General features: G+C 39.2%; 1 long non-coding RNA gene across 1 annotated transcript; it reads right to left on the reverse strand.

Annotated features, from left to right (window-relative positions):
- Positions 1–424: 424 nt before the first annotated feature.
- LOC144589345 (uncharacterized) lies at positions 425–18,220 on the reverse strand. The gene is made up of 2 exons (XR_013545422.1): positions 17,944–18,220; positions 425–931 (listed from the first exon to the last, which is right to left on the reverse strand). It is a non-coding gene; the product is annotated as an uncharacterized LOC144589345 (long non-coding RNA).
- Between the last annotated feature and the right edge of the window lie 1,884 nt (positions 18,221–20,104).

Raw genomic sequence — 20,104 nt, forward strand, 5'->3', positions numbered from 1 at the left:
AATTTTACGTATCTTGAATTTTGAACTCTGTGCATATTATTTTGGAATTGCATGCTTTCTTTATGGGAAAGCTCTGAGAATTTAAGAGAACAAGCCTAGTTGAAGGTGCTTCTGTCTGTGTGTTTTGAAATAATTAAATAAACATAGGATTTTGAGGAGAAGCATCCCTTTGCCTCCCCTGGAGACGTCCATGGCTTTAGGTATGACATGTTCTGTTCACTGATTAATTGCACCAGCCGTATCTCACATCTGAGGCACTTTAGATGCCTCTGTTACTTTGATGCAGTGCAGAATTATATTAACATCTTTCAGATGAGTAGAAGTGACTGGGGTGGTAGCATCTGAGAAGCATGTCCTTGTTTGGGCTTCCTATATTTATGCTTACAGGGAGAGAAAAAAAAGGCAAATTATTTCACCAACTTCAGAACTGTTATAGTAATATATATTCATTTATTTATCAAAGTCCCTCTATTCATATATCTTTTTATAGTGGCTGTAGAAGACATTTATGCACATATGAAAAAAGGAACATTGCATTGCCTACTGAAATCTTTATACAATACAGTAATATATTACAGTACTCCAGTATATAATATAATTCAGTTGAGCTCTCTGTTCAAAATACTGCAATAACTGCTTTCTGGCAAAGGTGAGAATGGATGAAACAGAGGATCTTTGTGCTTCATATTTGCAGTGATATCACTTGATCATCTCCTTTGCAACAACACATCTTAGCAAGGCAAACGTGTTTGTATGTATTTGTTTTGGTAATATAAATGTTGCTATTCCCATTTTGTGTCTAGGTCTGTAGGGGTGGGGATAATATTTCTGTTTGCATCAGGATTCCAGGTTGGCCGCCAGCAAAATGTATGATGCAGTGATTGGTAAAAGCAGCCTTGGGTGAGAACCCTTATCCTTGCACATCTTCACACTGCATAGGAAAGAGGATGAGAGTGTTATAAATAGGATATTTCTCATGCATAGCGATTTCTCTCCATGTGCAAAATCAGGATTTGGAAGGCTCAGCTGATTCTCAGTAAGATTTCTTTCTTCCTTTTTAAAAACAAAGCAAAAAATAAGAAAAGGAAAGGAGTGGAGTGGGGAAGGGGAAGGAATCTGCCACCACCTTTCCTTTGTGGCTCTTGATGTACCAATACTTCTGCCGGTTCTGGCGGCTGATTCGGATTGCTTGTTCCATCCACCTCACATGTGATGTTGACAGTCAGCGTGGGGAGGCCGGTTTATGTGATGCCAGCAAACAGGAGATGGAAACAGCCAATGGAAAGGGTCTCAGAGGGAGTCCTGGCTGTTGGAGAAATAATACAGCAAAGCAATTTTTCTATTCACTTTTACCTTTCTCTGAGCAGTTGGGCAGACAAATGCAGAACAGGCTTCTGGAAGAAGAGGAAGAAATGGAGGGGGAGACATACTAGCTGAGCTCTCTGAGGGTTAGTCCTCCTGCAATAGGAGCAGGGAAGGTTATGTTCTTTGACAATGAAGGACAGCTGCTTTGGAACCGAATTTCCAGCACATATGCTTTAATTGTATTTTGAGGTCTTTTTGAACTATTGACAAAATGATTAAAAAGGAATTGTCTTCCTCCCTTTCTGTCTGATTTGATTTGAAGTATGAGAAACAGCTAATAAAAATTCTAAAGGCACTCTTCCTCTCTGCTGATATTCAGACCACCTGTGTTTATTGCTTTTGCCCCCATTGTTTGTATTTTTCAACTGCAGACAACAAAGATGAGGAAGATGCTGGGATGTGTGTGTGTATGCCATCTACCTGCAATACATTTTAAGTGCGGGTAGCAACCACATATCTGCAAACATAATTAGCTTGCCTATAATATGAAGCATACAATTATTTGGGTCGTTGTTGCCATTTTGAGGAAGGCAGTGAGGGATGCCCAGGTATGATAGGCTATCACTATTACTTCTCAGAATAAAAATAAGGATGATAGTTAAATAGTCCATGAGTACTTTAAACCCAGTTTTACATAATCCTTAATTACAGGAGATTTGCATTGCTTGCCAAAAGTGGTCGGCTAATTATTTTCAAAATGCTTTGTCCTGTCAGGTCATGGTTGACTATAACTTTTGAATTTTAATGTTGTGGCTCTGTGAGAACATACGTGGCATAAAGTTGACTCTATCCTAAAATGATCCATTGAACGCTTTGCTATGTATGGATGTTGGGGATATAAGAATGTTTGCAAAAAACAATTTCTAATCATAATCACAGCTAATCCATGCTATTAAACTATAATCATAATAATATAGAGTCAATTCTGGTTTACGGTGAACCTTTTCAGGCTTTTCTAGGTAGAGTGTACTCAGAGGCAATTTACTATTCCCTTCTTCTGGGAGCAGCTGGCTGGATAGCTCAGTGGTTAGGTATCTAACTATGGAGCCAGGAATCAGGAATTCAATTCCCCATTATGCCTTCTGAGAGCAGAAGCAACCAGTGTGGCCTTGGGCAAGCTGCACAGTTCCAGCATACCCTGGGGAATGGTAAAACACTTCTGAATATTTTACCCAGGAAACTACAGAAAGGGTCGCCATCAGTCATAACTGACTTCACCACACATGCTTTTTGTTGTCTTCTGGGGGCATCCTAGGACTGTGCAGTTTGCCCAGGACCACACAGGCTGGCTCTTTTGGGAATGGGGAACTGAACTCCCAACCTTGGGCTCCACAGCCAGGTATGTAACCCACAGAGCTATCCAGCCAGCTATTAAGCTATAGCTTTTACATATGTCTAAAAATAGTGTCCACACAGAATAGGGATACCACTAGATAAATCAACATGTTAGATTCCTTTTTAGAGAAAAGCTTCTAAGAGGTGTCAAGGGAAGATTAACTTGATGAGAATCTGTTAACTGATTCAGAGCAAGGATAATAAAAATAATCTCCTGCTCACCTATTCTGAGCTCACGGTGGTATTTGTCACCACAAAAGAGCTACCAGCCTGGGACTGCAAAAGAAGTCAAACAGTGAAGCAGAGCCCACTGTGGGTTACCACAGGTTGATAGCAAGCTATATTGGCTTGGCTGATGACCAGTGGTGTGGGACCAAATTATATAGGTCTCCAAATGGCTCCCGCGTGTATTATTTATTTATTTATTTATTTATTTATTTATTTATTTATTTATTTATTTATTTATTTATTTATTTATTTATTTATTTATCTCCCGCCCATCTAGACTGCATCTACTCTGGGCGGCTTACAATAAAATATGAAGACAGTTAAAAACAACAATTTAAATCAATAATATTAGTATTCATTCAAGATGGGGAAAGTATAGAGCGAAATTAAAATAGAAAAATAAAAATCAAGTATTTACAGGAGGGGAGGCCTGCCTAAAGAGCCAGGTCTTTAGTTGGCTCTTAAAAACACCCAGCGAGGGAGCCAGGCAGATCTCTGATGGAAGACTGTTTCAGAGTCGAGGGGCCACTGCTGAGAAGGCCCGGTTTCTTGTTTTTTCTTCTTCTGTGTAACAGATAAATGGTGGACCAAAGTGAACTCAAAACCTTTCAGGGACCTCATCTGCACAGTGTTTTGTACTTGATTGTTCTAGGGTGATTCTAGGTCATTCGGATATTTTTTGATGCAAATTTGAATCAGTCACCCCAATATTTGTGTCCAGACATGGGAGGGTGACTGTTGCTGAATGTACTGGACTGTCTAGTATGTTTTTCCATGTGGAATTGCCCATTACTTCCCTCTCTCAACAGCGATTGCAAAATTTCCACTGTAACGCCACCTATTTCACTCTCCTCCCATCTTCTCCTGGTTTTGCCTTCCCACCTTTCCCAACTCTTCTTGTTTTTACCTATTTCACCACTTTAATTTCCCTTTTCATTTTATTTTGTTTTTCTGCTTTTGTGCTACAGCACTCAACTGATGCTTCTTATATGTGATCACATTTCAGTGTTCTAGTCTAGCACCTGTGTACCTTGACCCAAAACATATTTTTCTAAAAAGCTGAAGGTAGCAACCACTGGTATATCGGTGGTATAAGAAAACAAGCAGGTGGAAGTGACACTTGGGCATTGAGCCAGACCAGTTGAAACATTTCATGAAACACAAAGACAAACTGTGAGAATCATCACACATTGTTGCAGCATTAGGATACATAGAAGCACATCATACACTGGAGAAAATTGTGTGCAAACGTCTGAATTCCCCAGAATTCTGCATCAGAAATGGCCGATACACAATCTTCACTTATTGATACACCATTTGGTAGATCCATTTTTGACAATATGGAAAATAATATTACATTCAGGTGTTATCTGAATCAGTCTCTATGCTGTGATGGAACATAGAGAAAGAAAACTGGAGAGAATTTTAGGTGAAAAAGTCAGTAGAAACCCTATTTCATTCACATTCATTTTCAGTGGAAAATTTGGAAATGTCGATAGATTTTCATCATGACAATCCCTCTAGCTAGGCCTCCTCTATAAAGAGAACATCACAATCCAGACAACTAGATCAATCCACATGAACATATTTACAGATCCTTTGTAAAGCTAATGCATCTTAGTTGCCATTTCAAGTTCAAAGCATCGTCCAATACTTGTATTGCAAAAGGGGCAGTGTACAACAATGCTCTATTCCTAGGAATACCCATTTGTCTCACAGCTACTCTGAGGACTACAGCTTAACTCAAAGGAAAATCTGACCGGGCAGTGCTTGGGTAGCAGATGGTGTCATAGTCCCTGTGGATCCAAAAGTCCCAAGTGCATTGATTCTGCAAGCCTAGACTTCACTTAACCAAATATTAGTTTTGGCAAATCCTTGAAGGGGAGAGACATACCCTTTAAGAACAAAGTCTAGTGGCACAAAACAAATACCACGCGGTATAAAATCTTTCTTTACCAATGAAAGATCTCAGTATTAAATGGCCAAATTCATAAGTCCAACATCATACAAAAATAAAATTGCAAGGGGGGGGATCCCCAAACCATATCCATTCACACAGCTTCTCCCTATTGCCCTATTTAATGTCTCCAATAGCATTTCTAGGTTATGGATTTTGTCTCATGAGAGATTGGCAAGTGTCTGATCCAATATTTTAAGAGAAACATAGGAAAATAAAAGCAAGCGTCATTTTTCAGGGGGAAACTTTTAGCTGCTACATTGATGTGTCTCTCTTGTCATCTGCAAGGAAGTGATGGTGGAGATTAAGCTGTTGGCCACCTCTGAAATGGTGTGATATACAGTAACAGGACTTGTAGAAACAGGCCTGGATAAGGCTGTGAAGAGGCAGGAACCAAGTACTGTAGATACAGATCCTAACACATTTTGAGGAAACACTTTATCAAGAAAAATGTGTAACTCTTCTTAATACAAAGTGCTCAGGGCAAGTTTTTTTGTTGTGACTCACAGTTAGATGGAGTCTTCTGTTCCTGCAGAAAACTTGTTTGCAAAGAAGTTTTCACTAAGAACTGTTAAATATTCCCTCAGTAAAATATCCCTCTGAAATGTGCTAGAAAAGAGATCAACTTTTGTAACTGTATTTTGGTGGTGGTAACATTCTTGGATTTTTCTACATCTGTAATCAGTCTCTTTTGTGCAGTGGTAGTGGATTGTCCTACTGCTCATGAGGGATCTAACAGGTGTAACTATGCTGTGAAAATCCTCATTCTGTCCCTCACAGGCTGAAGACTACCTCATATGTCTTCTTCTTCTTCTTTTTTTGCTTCTTAAAAAAAAATATTTATATTCTTATTAAAAATAAGGAAAGTGTGATTCTGAATGTTAGACATCTTGATAGAAAATTTAATGTTTTTGTCTTTCTCCAACTTCATCCCAATATGCATCAGTGCAACTCTGTGCTTCTATGACAAGGTAGCCACATGTTTCTCTTCAAAGGTTGTTCAAAATTTGGAACCTTACTTTTTGAAAATAATTATTCACAGGGACAACTCTGAAGTAATAGCTAACGAGGTACAGTACTAATTAATAGTTACAGTGTTTGGAAATTGAACGTTTATGAGCAAGCAGTGCTTCTTAGTTGTAGTGTGTGTGTGTGTGTGTGTGTGTGTGTGTGTGTGTGTGTGTGTGTGTGTGTGTGTGTGTGTGTGTGTGTAAACAAATCTATAGGGCCATATAAAAATCACAGCTAACCCTGTCTCTGAGAGAGGAAGAGTTGCAGTTTTGCTAAGTGGGATTTCACATGAATGCGAAAACCAATCATTCACCCCTTATAATCAGCAGAAATCTCTGTAACACAGAACATATTCAGACTAGACCTGTTTAGCCCCAATGTATATCTATGACTGGAAATAACAAACAGATGAGGAAGGGGTATGTGCTCTATCTCTTCCCACATTTCTTTGATCATGTGGATCTAGTGCCAGACTCAGGCAGCCTACAACAGCCATGGGCAAATTGCTCCACACCTTCATGGCCCAGATGGCCTCCCTGCCCTGATGAGTGCTGCTGATTTTCCCAAAAGGTTTCTGCCAGGGCAGCAGAAGCTGTTTGGGGATTTGCAGGGAATCTCCCGGATGCCAAATCACTATCTCCCTGTATGCATGGAAGGCAACTTTCTCAGGGAGGGGGAGAAAGCGACCCTCCTTTATAAAATGTGTGGAAAGTCTCCACAGGCAGAGGAAGCTTTCTTCCCTCCAGCAGCATATGCTAAGTACACAGAGGGCAATGGGAATTGTGATGGAAGAGACTAATGTGCTTCTTTTCCTCATATTATTTTTATGCCCAGAGCTATGACACTGGAATAGGGCCTTTGTTTCCCAAGTGCCATTGCACTGTAGTGTCAGTGAACTGTTAGTGCCAGAAATATGTAAGCTGAATAAGGAAAATTAAGTATAGGTATGTTGGCCTGCCTGTAATGAAAAATGTCTTTAATAAACACACTTTGTAAGAAGAAATACTTTTCTACACACAAAAAAATGTGCAACAGGCAACCTGAAGAGGCCTCATTCTTCTGTTTCCATACTCTGCCTCTTCTGGGGCAGCTTCTTTCCTTCCGTGGGGGTGAGGGTGAGGTGCAGTGAGGGCATAGCATAATGTTCTAGTTCTGCCCTCATACTGTTTCCTGCTGCAAACATGCTTCCCTATTGACTCCTGTAGCAAAATACCAACAGGTGACGTCAGTCCTGCCTGTCCATCATGGAAGCTCAAGGGGGAGGAGCCAAGGATAGGGCAGGAGGGGCGGAGTTAGAGAGACAGATAGTGAGAGAGACAATTGGAGATGTGGAATAGCAGATAGGATTTAGGAGAGAAGGAGAGGGTTAGTGAATTGAGCTGAGAGTGTTAGGAGAGGTAATTGAGAAGGTTAAACAGTACTGAACAAGCTGGAATGAAGTTATAAGTACTATAAGAGAGATATTGATCAAAAGTATATAGTAGTTTGGAATAAAAGTGATTGCATACATAATCCAATCCGTGTTAATACCTGATACAATTCATACGTGATTTACCTTTATGATTTACTTGACAATAAAAGAATATTTGTTAATTAAACCTCTGATTCCTAAGTTCAATAACCCTTAGTTTTGGCAGCACACGTGTATAACAGAATTGGTATTAGGAGAATATCTGGTGGCAGCTAGAAGAGAAAAAGGGTGTGATCCTTTGCGAGGGCCAAATAAACAGGGGCAACAAGGACGATTGCCACAGTTCCCACAAGCAGAAATGCTTCTTTGCCATCCTCATATTAGAACGGTGTGGGAAAAGACTCATGATGCACCTGAAGCTTCTTCATTTGTGGAGGGGATCTGAGGCTCTCCTGATATGCAGGAGCTATATATCATAGATGGGGAAAATGTGCTTCTCCTGATACTTTTGGATTACAGTGCTCATGATCCATCATTGTTGGCCATGGTCACTTGGGCTCATGAAGTTGCCGTCCAACCAGATGTTGTCCCACGACTGCTTTTCACACGTAAGACATGCAGAACACCCATTCTCTTGCCATCTCACTGTGCACAATTTCCAGTGTGTGTGACGGCTGGTATGCTTGGGACCATGAACCCCCTGCACCATGCATGGAAGGGCATGTGAACCACCCTAATGTTAGTTTTGGAGAAAGGGAGGGTGCATCTTTGTGGGTGGAAGTTTGGGTGGAAATGACATGTGCATGTTTTAATGGTGGGAGGGCAAGATTGATTGGACTAGATTCCAAATTTGCTTGGGCCATAAACAAATAACAGTCTGGGCCATCTTTAGCACCTGCCATCCAGAACATGAAGATAACTGGTGCAGCAGCTGCCTTTTTGCTCAGCAGGTCCCTGGTGAATATAAAGCCAAGCTTTCCCCAGCTTTTCCACTTGTATACCACCTTCCACCTTCATACCAGTGCAAGGGTTGTAGGCCTCAAGACACCGGCTAATATCACAGGCAATTGCTATTCTCCCCCCCACCCATGTCATCATTCAAGGAGGGCAAAACTCAGGGCAAAGAATGCTGGAAGAGAGGAGATTTTGATGCCTGTGTTTTAGGTCCTTTTAAAATCCTCATTGATGCCTTTGAATTGTGGTGCTGGAGGAGGCTCCTGAGAATCCCCTGGACTGCAAGGAGAACAAACCTATCAATTCTAAAGGAAATCAACCCTGAGTGCTCACTGGAAGGACAAATCCTGAAGCTGAGGCTCCAGTACTTTGGCCATCTCATGAGAAGAGAAGACTCCTTGGAAAAAAACCTTGATGTTAGGAAAGTGTGAAGGCAAGAGGAGAAGGGGATGACCGAGGATGAGATGGCTGGACAGTGTCTGCGAAGCAACCAACATGAATTTGACCCAACTCCGGGAGGCAGTGGAAGATAGAAGGGCCTGGCGTGCTCTGGTCCATGAGGTCACGAAGAGTCGATCACAACTAAACGAACAAACGAAAAATCCTCATTGACCATTTCCATTATTTCCCAGCTAGCATTAGAACAAGTTTTGCCACCAGCCTGGTTGTCAAAATAAGTTTTTTCCCTGGTTTTGTGTTGCCACATTTCTGGTAGTTTTGTTTTGTATGCTGTCAAATGATTTATGGTGATTTCTGCAGGGTTTCCTTGGTGCAAAGTACTCAATAATGGTTTGCTGCTCCATCCTCCTGGTGGTGCTCATGCAGGTCACCCGTGGTAGCATAGAGGGCAGGACACCTAACACTATTAAAGACAAATGTTGCAGGTGATCTCAACTGGACTCTCCTCTGAGAGGCAGAGTGGGGATTCAAAGTCCCCACTCTTGGTGCTCCAACCCGCTAAGCAATACCAGTTAATCTATTATCTGGTTGTTTAACCCAGATTATAGGCCTATTTACATAGATAACCTTCAGGACCAATTCTATAATAGGCTGACCAAGAAACAGTTTCATCTTTCCCAATTCCAAGCTCTGCTTCATTGCCCCAAATGTCTCTCTGGCCCAAATAGATGGCAAGCTGGAAAATAAAAGCTAAACAACATTTTTTTTAAAAAATGCATTATTGCATGAGTCCATCTGTCATATTCATCTCTTGTGCAGTTTTAACTCATTGATCCTTAAATAATGTTGCAAATATTAGCATGGCAAGAATATACTGATTGCAGAATAATTAAAAAAAACCCACTAGCTGTATTTACTTTTAAGCAACCAGCTATACTTATAATAATCATAGATAAAAGCAGGATTATGAAAAACAAACTCTATTTAAACATGGAAAGAGTGTGTGCAATAAATCACTTGAGTAAGTTTGTGATTTTGGCAGGATGCTTAAAGGGGATTGGTCATACTTAATTCCACTTAAAAACCCCAAAGTTAAAGAACCATTAGCTAAAGGTGGTGTTTTGCATGTCCCAATCACCCTGCTTCTGGGTGGCTACAGACCATCTTTTGGGAACACTGATAGAGTGTTGCAGGTTCTCTCTCAAAATGGCTGACAGACAAGCTCGGCCATTCACAGAACACTTTCCAAAGAACCTATGTGTGAATCAGAGGTGAGATTTAAGCATTTCAAAACTAGTTTTTAGCTGTAACACCCATTTCTCAGGACGCAAATTGACAAGTCTAAAGGTTGCAAAAATTACTTGCTTTGACTACAACTACTTGTTATGTGTTTCTGGGGAAGTCATGTGGAAAACTGTCTCTCTCATAAGGCAAGGAAGTGGGGTATAACCTGTCATACAAATTCATTATCCATTCCTTTATTTCTTGTGCCTCATTTATTCAAATGCCCCAGATACAGCTACATAATGTAACATTACATGAATAATATTGTTGGTTTTGGAGGTAGCTGGAGACATATTTTTGGATTTTTGAAAAAAATTAAACCTACTCTTAATTTTTTGGCTAGTATTCTATTCATTTTTCCACTAATATAACTGTAACTGTGGTAGTTGCTGTGCCAATATAGAGAACTCTGCTCACCCATCTACATGTGTGGCTGCTTGACTAGGCAAGTGACCAGATCTCCCTACAATGTGGCAGCCATTTTAATGTTTGCGCTTACAGGCCATCTGGAAAGCAGATTCATCTGTGTGGTTATCCAGCAACATATGTAAAAGAAAACATTCTGATGTTGCAAATTACTTAGAAAAATTGGGACCGGTTAACACCCTGAGAAAAGTAGTCTCTAATGTCAGTGGTGATACTTCTGATAACTCACAGATAGCAGGCAACAAAGTTCATTGAGGGATTTTAAAATTATCAGCAAATGCTCCCTTTCCCTTTCTCACATGGTTCCTCCATTTTTTTCTGACTAGCTCTCAGCATGAGAGCTCCTCCCAAGGGAAATGGAGGATGAGAAACAACTAGATGAGTATGGGTAGAATTAGGGCTGCAATGAGCTTGTTTGCATCAGGATTATGATTCTGCTGATTATCCAAAAATACCTTTGTGTGTGTGTGTTAAGATTTTGCCTAGAGACATATGCCTGTGATTTTTCAATCTTGCATTAATCCTTTTTCTTTTATGATATACCAATGTTTAGTTTCTTATTAGATATAATCCAGCTTGTCCATCACCTGTCTCAGTGGTTCCCAACCTTGGGTAACCCAGGTGTTCTTGGATGGCAATTCCCAGATGCCTGCACCACCAGATGTGCTGGACAGGGTTTCTGGGAGTTGCAGTCCAAGAACACCTGGGTTACCCAAGGCTGGGAACCACTGATATCTCTTTGATTCATGTAACAGAGGATTCCTCAATTAAGAGAGGGGAAAGCAAGCCACTATGGTCTGAGTTCTTTTTGGTCTTCTTTTGTTTGTTGCACTGACCAGATCAGGAATGGGGAGAGACCCCCACAACTAATTACCATCTATTGGATATTTGGGGGTTTCCTTCACTTTAGATGAATAAACAAGGGGGGAGTAGTGACAGCTACTAATTCCAGGTGATATAAAGGTCAAACTTCCCCAGTAGCTTTTTATAGAGGCTAGCCAGGGAATAAGCTTTACAAACACAAAGAAGATGAAACAGAATACTGGCCATTAACAGTTAATGAGATAGGAGTTTCTCAGTTGTGGGGGTCTCTCCCCATTCCTGATCTGGGCACTGCAACAAACAGAAGACCAAAAAGAACTCCAGTCTCTATTTAACATTTATATAGGTTATCTGGCAACAAAGGTTTCTGGTTGAATTGAAACATAGATTAATAAAACGCAATATTAGAAACAGTAACTATGGGAGAGCAAAATGAAGCATAGAGTTGTTGACTACTGAGTTTCACAGCATAGTTCAAATACAGATCAGACATGCAAGAGGTTAAAAGTTAAGTCCAAAACTTTTTAAAAGCCAGAGAGAATGTTAAAAGGGCTTTCACCTGGTGACAAAATGACCATAAAGTGTCAGAGGATCCTGTCTGATGCCACTGCTGGAAAGACCATTTCCCTGATTGCCACCACCTTAATTTGTTTGGTGGGGATACCAGGTGCAGGGCCTCTGAAGAGGATTTCAAGGTTCAGGTATGATTATATGGGTTCAGATAATCTTGTATTATGCACAAGATGTTATCATGGTACATAACATCCACTGATCTTGGAAAAGATCTAAAGCTATCTAAATCCAAGCATTAAAACAAAAACCTATGCTTTGAGTAAATTCAAAATGTGGCATACTTCAAACAAGATGTGAATAGATTAAAAAATGTTTTAAAGTGTGTGTTAATTCAGTTAGCCTTGTTAAAATGTTGCTCCTTAAAGACTCAGATACTATTTTGGGAGAGACCTTGACAGAAAAGTCAACCATAACATTTCCATAAATTCCAATATAAACAAACAACGATATTAAATTTTAACATTGACTATTCATAAGCTTTTTTCCTATGCTTCTAGGTTCTCCTGTAGAAATAATTAGGCCATGTTGCATTAATTACCATTTTCTAGAATTCTTTCAGAATAATTGCCCCTGTTTATATATGACTTCATTAATTTCCCCCTATTGTACAATCCCTTGCTATACTTAGCCTTCAAGGTCTAGTGCTTGTTTCCAACCAGGTGTTTTCTGGAAGATATGTAAAAGCAAGTGCTTTTACTAGACATTTGTAGTGGATGAGTCTGTATTATAATTTATCATATATATTAAATTTATCAAACTAAAAAAAATCATATAACTAATATGTAACTAACACTTTGCACAGGTCCTCTGATTTGGTTCAGAGACTAGTTCAGAGCTCTGGACTGGATTTCAGTGTTGGTCCAGCAGAATCTGTGTCCCATTATATTTAGTCTGTGCTCTGGTTCTCAGTTGAAAGCTAGCTGGATAGCTCAGTGCTTTAGGTAGAGTCAGAGGTTGAGGGGTTCAGTTTCCCACGGTACCTCCTGGGAGTAGAGCCAGCCTGTGTGGCCTTGGGCAAGCTGTACAGTCCCAGGACACCTCCAGAAGAAGCAAATCATAAATCACTTCTGAGGAATCTCTACCTGAAAAACTCTAACAAAGGGTTGCCATTATGTCAGAACTGACTTGACGGCACAGGACATTTGGCAGAGTGATAGACCCTAAATAGGAACATAAACATTCCAAATTCCATACAACTGACTTCAAGGGTTTGTGTACTAGGTACTTAAAAAAAAAAATCCTGACATTCTGAAGCAATTTTTATGCCGCTTTCAATCTGATGTGTGCCTTGAATCCAAACTGATTTGTAAATTTGCTTTGCTTCACAACAGAACTAAATCTGGCCATTCCACTTTGATCTGGACCTCATGCAAATCAGACCAAATCAAGCTGATTTGCTTAGTAATTTGGGCTTTAGCTCAAACTCACACACAGTCCTAATTATTACTTCCTTTCTTCCCAAATGTTCTTGTTTAAATTGATTTTAGTGATGTTTTCTCACTACCTTGGGCAATAATTTTTGTAGTGAAAAGGCAAGATAAAATGAAAATAATGAGTTAATTAATTATTAATAACAAAATTCATATCAGGTACCCAGTTACTGGAAGGATGATTGGAGTCTAGTAGTTACATGCCATAATTCCATTAGCAGTTTTTCAAAATAGTTACTCACTATGGCATACCATCAAGGCATTTAAAGTTTATTCAAATATATTCTGGGAGGTGAATGGCTGATTTATGTCCATTCTACACATTGTAATTTGGCAAAGAAGCTCCTGTCACTGTGGGAACAAGTCTAAGGAAATTGTGTATGGATAGATCTATCACTATTTCCCATGACTATACACATCTCTTTTTTCACCCATGCTAACTGGCAGATGGTTCTGAAATCTTTACATCTACAGGTATCCACCTGTAGCAATGAATTAAAAGACCAGCAGATGGACAGAACTTGAAAAAGAGAAACAAATTATCAGTTTAGCTCTGTTTGAAAATGTTAAAATGTAAGAATATGGATTCAATATTTCATTAAGAGCATCTGGATCTTATACCTGCTGGTATTCAGGGAAGTCCACAGTTGCCTGGGTTAAAATTATGCTAGTGTATATCAGTGAAAGGATATCTCTCTCTCTCTCTGCTATTGGATTATGCCTTTTTGTTACACCAGAGTCTCTATATTTAAAGTCACATTAAATAAAATAGAACATTTCTGGTAAAATAACAAGGGGAAGTTATGCAACAATGATATTCAGTGATCTCATTGCAAGCTGCTTCCCAGTAAAGATTACAGCATTCATATTTTATATCCCATTTTATTTTCATAAAAAGCTTCTCTATGATCATAAGAAGACAGAGAGAGAGAGAGAGAGAGAGAGAGAGAGAGAGAGAGAGAGAGAGAGAGAGAGAGAGAGAGAGAGAGATTAGACCAAAGGCATATTTAGTCCATCATTCTCTTGCCATTTTGGCCAGCCAGTTGCCTGTGGGAAGGCTACAGGAAGAATATGTTCTGCTCATGTTCCCTAACAGCTAGTATTCAGAACCTTCTGCCTCTGAGACTGGAGGTAATATACAGCCGTCATGATGAGTAACTATTGATGGCTTTACCCATCATTAATATCTTTAAAGGAAGGACTTCTTCACAAATAATCCTTATGTGCACGATAATCTATTTTGGTATACTTGATCTCTTAGTTCATGGGCCCTTTTCAGGCAATCATTAAAAAACAATGAATTCATTTGGAATTCCTTTGGCATTGTGAAAGCATACTCCATCCCTGATATACAAATGCACATCTCTTGATTCATTTTCATAGTGTAACCGTGCCCCTACTTGAGCAAATAAAGTACAGCAGTCAGGGGAAATAAAAAAAAATGGAAGGACAAAGAAATACTGTACTCTTGGTTAGTAGCTTTGCTGCCGCAGTCCCTACTTGATCAATGCCTTGCTACGCACCTCCAGCTTGAAAACAGACATACACAACAAGAACAACAAAAAAGAAAGAAAAAATGAGAAGGAAAAGAAAAAGGCAAACTGCTGCAAAAACACATTCCAGTTAGAGGCCTTTAAAAAAAAAAACAAGTATAAAGCAGGACCAGAGGAAAGAACACAGAGTGTTATAGTGGATAGAATGGTGGACTAGGACTTTATAGAGATTATGGTTCAAATCCATGCTCAGCCATGGAAACTCGCTAGGGGAAAAGAATTGGCAAAACTGCTCCTTAAATATCTCATGTACCTTGAAAGCCCTATTAGGGTTGCTATGAGTTGGTTCCAACTTGATGGCACACAACAACAACAACAACAACAACAACAACAACAACAACAACAACAACAACAACAACAACAACAACAACAACAACAACAGGGCAGAGAAGATGCTATTTCTGATGCTATTGTGAACTGATCTATACAAATTTTGCATTAGAAGCCAACAAATCCATGGTAAATTCTCTCTCACACAAGCACTAAAGTAATTGGATTCAAAAGTGTAATGCAAAATGAGATCTGCAGAAGCCTAACAGAAAAGAAATAAATTTCAATACTTAACTCTATTGAAAGTGAAAACAATGCAACCAGCAGTCTAACACCCTCCCCTTGTACTCCCAATATATGAAAAGTCAAACATCAAAAGAAAGAATAAATATCTACTAATAATAGGGACAGCAGAATTTATGTTTGACCTGAACATTTCCAGGATTTCAACAATTGGGATTTCACTTTCATATTCCACGTGAGACTTGCTGGTGCCCTGTTTTCCTCCTCCCCAATTTTCAAAGTTTTGAACCTCTAAAGTGCTGAAGCAACATTTTTGCACTTACAGAATTCTCAATCTAATTTGGGTGCTGCTTTAGGCTTTCTCAACGTGCTTCTGTTTGATTTAGAAATGAACTAATATCCTATTTTGTTGCATTTTCCTAATAAATTCTGAATACAAAACACATGCCTAACAAAATCCCTACTAAACCTGAGGTCACTAGGTTTCATCTAAGGACATGCAAGGTTGGCTATGTGGGCTGAACCGTTCTGTTCTCTACCACCTTGCACCTATTTGCACTTCCCCTGCATCTGCTGTCCAGGGAGTCTGCCATTTGATGGTAGGATGACCTTGCTGTTCCTGAGCAGTAAATACACTACTTGAGCAGAATAATGGCTCCCCGCTCTGTGTCAGCACTTCATATGATCATAGACAGCTGGTCATAGAGAATCAGAAGGCTAGACTGCATCATCAAGATAAGCACTCTGATTTCCACACAAATTCCTCTGGAAGAGAAATAACATCCTGTCAATCTGCATTCGTTATGTCTGTAAGGTAAATGTTACACTTATGATTAGGACAGCCCAGCAAATTATTGTGGAAATTTAATTAAATATACCTTTATTTGTATTGTGTCTAATTTTCAGAAAGGCAGTAGTCAAACAGAATGTAAAAGTGGTCAGTAACAAAAATAAAATAATTAAATCTTGTGCATGAAATAAGCAGGAGACACAATCTATAATGAAGTCAATAAAATCAAACCAAATAAAACAAGTGACAGATCAATGGTAAAACATAACATGAGTGTTTTTAAATGGAAATGTGAACTAGATTGTACCAAAGGGGGCATGCTCTATATTTGTTGAGAATATGAAATTGTACAAAACATTTGGATCAACATATTAGATCTATGGATTCAGGTGATATTTCTTCTGCATGTTGATGTCAATGGGAGAATACACAAGTAACAATCCACCTTTTTTCTTATTTCCTATTGAATTGCTTAATTACTGCCTTGAAGGTCACTGCAATTATTACATTGACAAATCATTTTTTTCAAGCAGTTTCCCAAGCTCTATGGGTGCATGACAGTATTGCCATGGATGAGAATGTGAATACCATATTAATGTCCAACACAATATTTTGGGATATGCTGAATAAATTATTAGAACTTCTGTTTTCTGACTCCTTGTATAAGTTATGTGCAAAAGTGATGGTGCCAGCAGGGAACAATTGTCAGTTATCAAAAATTTTCTATTTCTATCATGCCCATAATCCTTTCATTGCACAGGAAACTGGGAGTTGCAGGATGGAAAAAGGAAGTCTTTGATTATTGAAAATCTAGCTAAAATGACTTTTGGTAATTAAATACTTCCTCATTTTGTTCATAGCTCTCACAACTTTCACACAATTAAAGAGATTACACAGGAGTCAGAAAAGCCATGAGGCAGAAATAGGAAGTGTTTAATTACAGAAAATTGCTCCCTAACAGTGACATCACCATCCTTCCCCAGACATTAGTTATACAACAGGATTTCAGCTTCTGTATTGGGGATCATGATGTTTGTGTCAAGCAATATCATACGAAGTACTATCGTTTCATCACTGAATTAGTGGGATTGGAACATAATGGAACATTCATGCTGGTTTTAAGAGTCAGTGGTGTATGGCTGCATATCACACGCACAATAATTTATGACCTATGTTTTGTGTTCAGTTTTTTTGAAGTTTGGTTTTGTAAACATTCTCACAAGAGACAGAAACCAGGCAATATATTTAAAAAAGTAGGGGGAGGGGTATAACCAAAACCATGAAGCTCAGATCCATGCAATTCAAGGAAGACGTGTAGACAGAATGCAGTATTGAACTTTAAGCCTATGTCCATTGTATAACATCAGTGTTTCTCCACTTTTAGATTCAAATCAAATGTTCAAAATAGAGCAAGGGGTAGCTAGGATATTTAAAGAGTTTGATGAGTGTTGGGCAAAACAGTTATACTAAAACTTTCTTTTCCATTTTCAATGAATTTGTTCTGCTAAAAGTGAAGCAGTAAGATCTCCCCTCTTTGTATCTCCATAGATTTGCAAAGCATATCAACACCCAATTACTGTGTTTTGGTCTGTCTTGAATACCCTTTGGAAAGAGTTGCTTTCAGATTCTAGTAATTCAGTTCTCTCATCCTGTATGTTTGCCTTTCAGAACAGGGAAGCAAGGCTTCGACAGCATTACTTCCCTTATTACTTTACAGCAAAGCAAAGATACAAACTCGAAGAGGATTGCTTTCAAAATGCCGCCTGCCAGACAGACTCACATACCACTGTCAAACGATAAAACAAGTTAAAAGCGTGTGTTAAATGGTTTGTGACTAATACACTGCCCCTTTAAATAACTGAGCTTAAATCCATTTGAATGAGCAATATTACCTGTCAGATGGAACTACAGCTTTCAATTTCATTGCACCTGGAGTAAAACCCATTACTTTTTGCAAAATGCCATTTCATTCATCCTCTCAGCAGCCTCGTCACCAGCAGCAAAAGCTATGAAGTTTGCATTTAATTAGCCTGGGCCTTTTCTGTATATGTTTGCTTCAACGTCCAATGACATCTCTGGATATAAAGCATCTCGACCAAACTGGGAAGTCTAGAAGATAAAAGAAGTGACATGTTCTTGTCCATTCCTTTCTACTCCACTTCTTCCCCTCTTTCCCCCAGCCCCTGCACAAAAGTTTTGGCTAGATCATTTGCAGTTTTGGCTCATATCTGAAGGATTAGTTCAGTGGTCAGCATTCTTTAGAGAAACAGAAAGGCTTGCCAATGTCCATAAATACTTGCGTGGGGGTGGGGGAGCTCTGGTTAAATGGGAAGCAACTGCTGCCTGACTGCACTTGCTCCTCTGTCCCTTTGTCTCCTGCGTTTTTTTGGTTTGAAGCCATTAATAGCTTGGCCTCTTTGAAACAGTAGCAAAGGGGTGTGTGTCAGAGCAGCAGGCCAAAATTAAATTACAGCAACCTCGTGCTTTGCATTAAAACCTCCACTAAGTGATGGAAGGTGGTGATCACCCCAATTTTCCTTAAAGACAATAGCCCTCCATGCAACGGACTACGTTCTGTTAATCCAGGTTGTCAGCTTTCTTTTATTGGCTGTAAGGAATGCAGTACTGTATTGATTTTTGAACTTAGCAGCAGCCCAAAGAACCACTAGTGCATGGTCAAAATGCAGCAATAAAAAGAGTCTGGCAGCTTGAAAAAAGCTGCCATTCCACTGCACAAACAAGGTCAATTAAAGGACAGTGCAGCACAATATAAATAGCATTACCATCCCTCTTCAGCCAAGATGATATCACGCTGGCAAACTGACAGTAAATAAAAGAGAACCTAATGCTCAATAATATGAAGGAATTTGATGTAATTTAATTTCAAGCCCTGCACCATTTTGAAAAGACTATCAATAGCAAAATACATTTTCTCCCCTTTAAGCAATGGTTAAGGATCTCTGCCTGAAGTAATCCTGTTGTAATAAACCCAAGTATAAATTAGCCCACAAGTAATATTCACATGTCAAATGGTAATTGTTCTCTTTGGAAAGAAACAGGCTGCAACCACGAGACATCATCACAACTGCATGCTGTTCTTTTAAAATATATTAGTCATTTTCAGTCCCTTTTCAGTGTCGACTGATTTTAATCATGATGCAAATATTGGTAATTTTAGTTAACAAAGTTCAAATGCCACAGAGTGCTGTGGTCTTAAAAATGTTATTTGCATTGATACATGCGTTACTTATAATTAAAATTGAAAATACACCATTTGCTGGCATATTTTATTTTATGCAGCAAAGAGAGGTGTGTGTGTGTGTGTGTGTGTGTGTGTGTGTGTGTGTGTGTGTGTGTGTGTGTGAGAGAGAGAGAGAGAGAGAGAGAGAGAGAGAGATTCTGTTTCTTATTTTGCTTTTTTTAAATTTAAATTTCCTTTACCAGTGATCAGCCTTTGTTTGCCAATATAATGGTGGACAGACTTAAATGTATTTCTGCAACTTGTTGTGACTGTTTTATTCTTGAATATAAACAATAATTCCCATTCATGTGAACAAAGCATAGAAGGCTTGTTGTTTGTAGTAGTCAAATACCTTTAGAAACCTTGGAGATTATTTTAACCCATGATTAAACAGGGGCTTGAAAGGGTACAAAGAAGTCCATAATGATGTTCCTGTAGTTAAAAATGGTCAAAGGGTGCCTTTATTTATTTATTATTTAATTTATTTAAAATATTTCTATCCTACCTTTCTCCCCAAAAGGACCCAATGCCGCTACCATTAAGCCTTTTCAAAGCAGAGCTGAGGGGGCCACTTTTAAATTACTTCCAGAACATAACTGTCTAGCCAGCATATGATCATGCTTCTTGGGGGATTCTGGCAGCCCCCAAAAAGGAACATTTTCATGTTATTTAAAAATAGAATTGGAGGTATTTTTTTCCTGTTGTTGTTGTTGTTGTTGTTTAGTCGTTAAGTCGTGTCCGACTCTTCGTGACTCCATGGACCAGAGCACAACAGGTCCTCCTGTCTTCCATAGCCTCCCGGATTTGGGTCA

This window comes from Pogona vitticeps, chromosome 4 (genome assembly GCF_051106095.1).
Source record: "Pogona vitticeps strain Pit_001003342236 chromosome 4, PviZW2.1, whole genome shotgun sequence".
NCBI classification, from domain to species: Eukaryota; Metazoa; Chordata; class Lepidosauria; order Squamata; family Agamidae; genus Pogona; species Pogona vitticeps.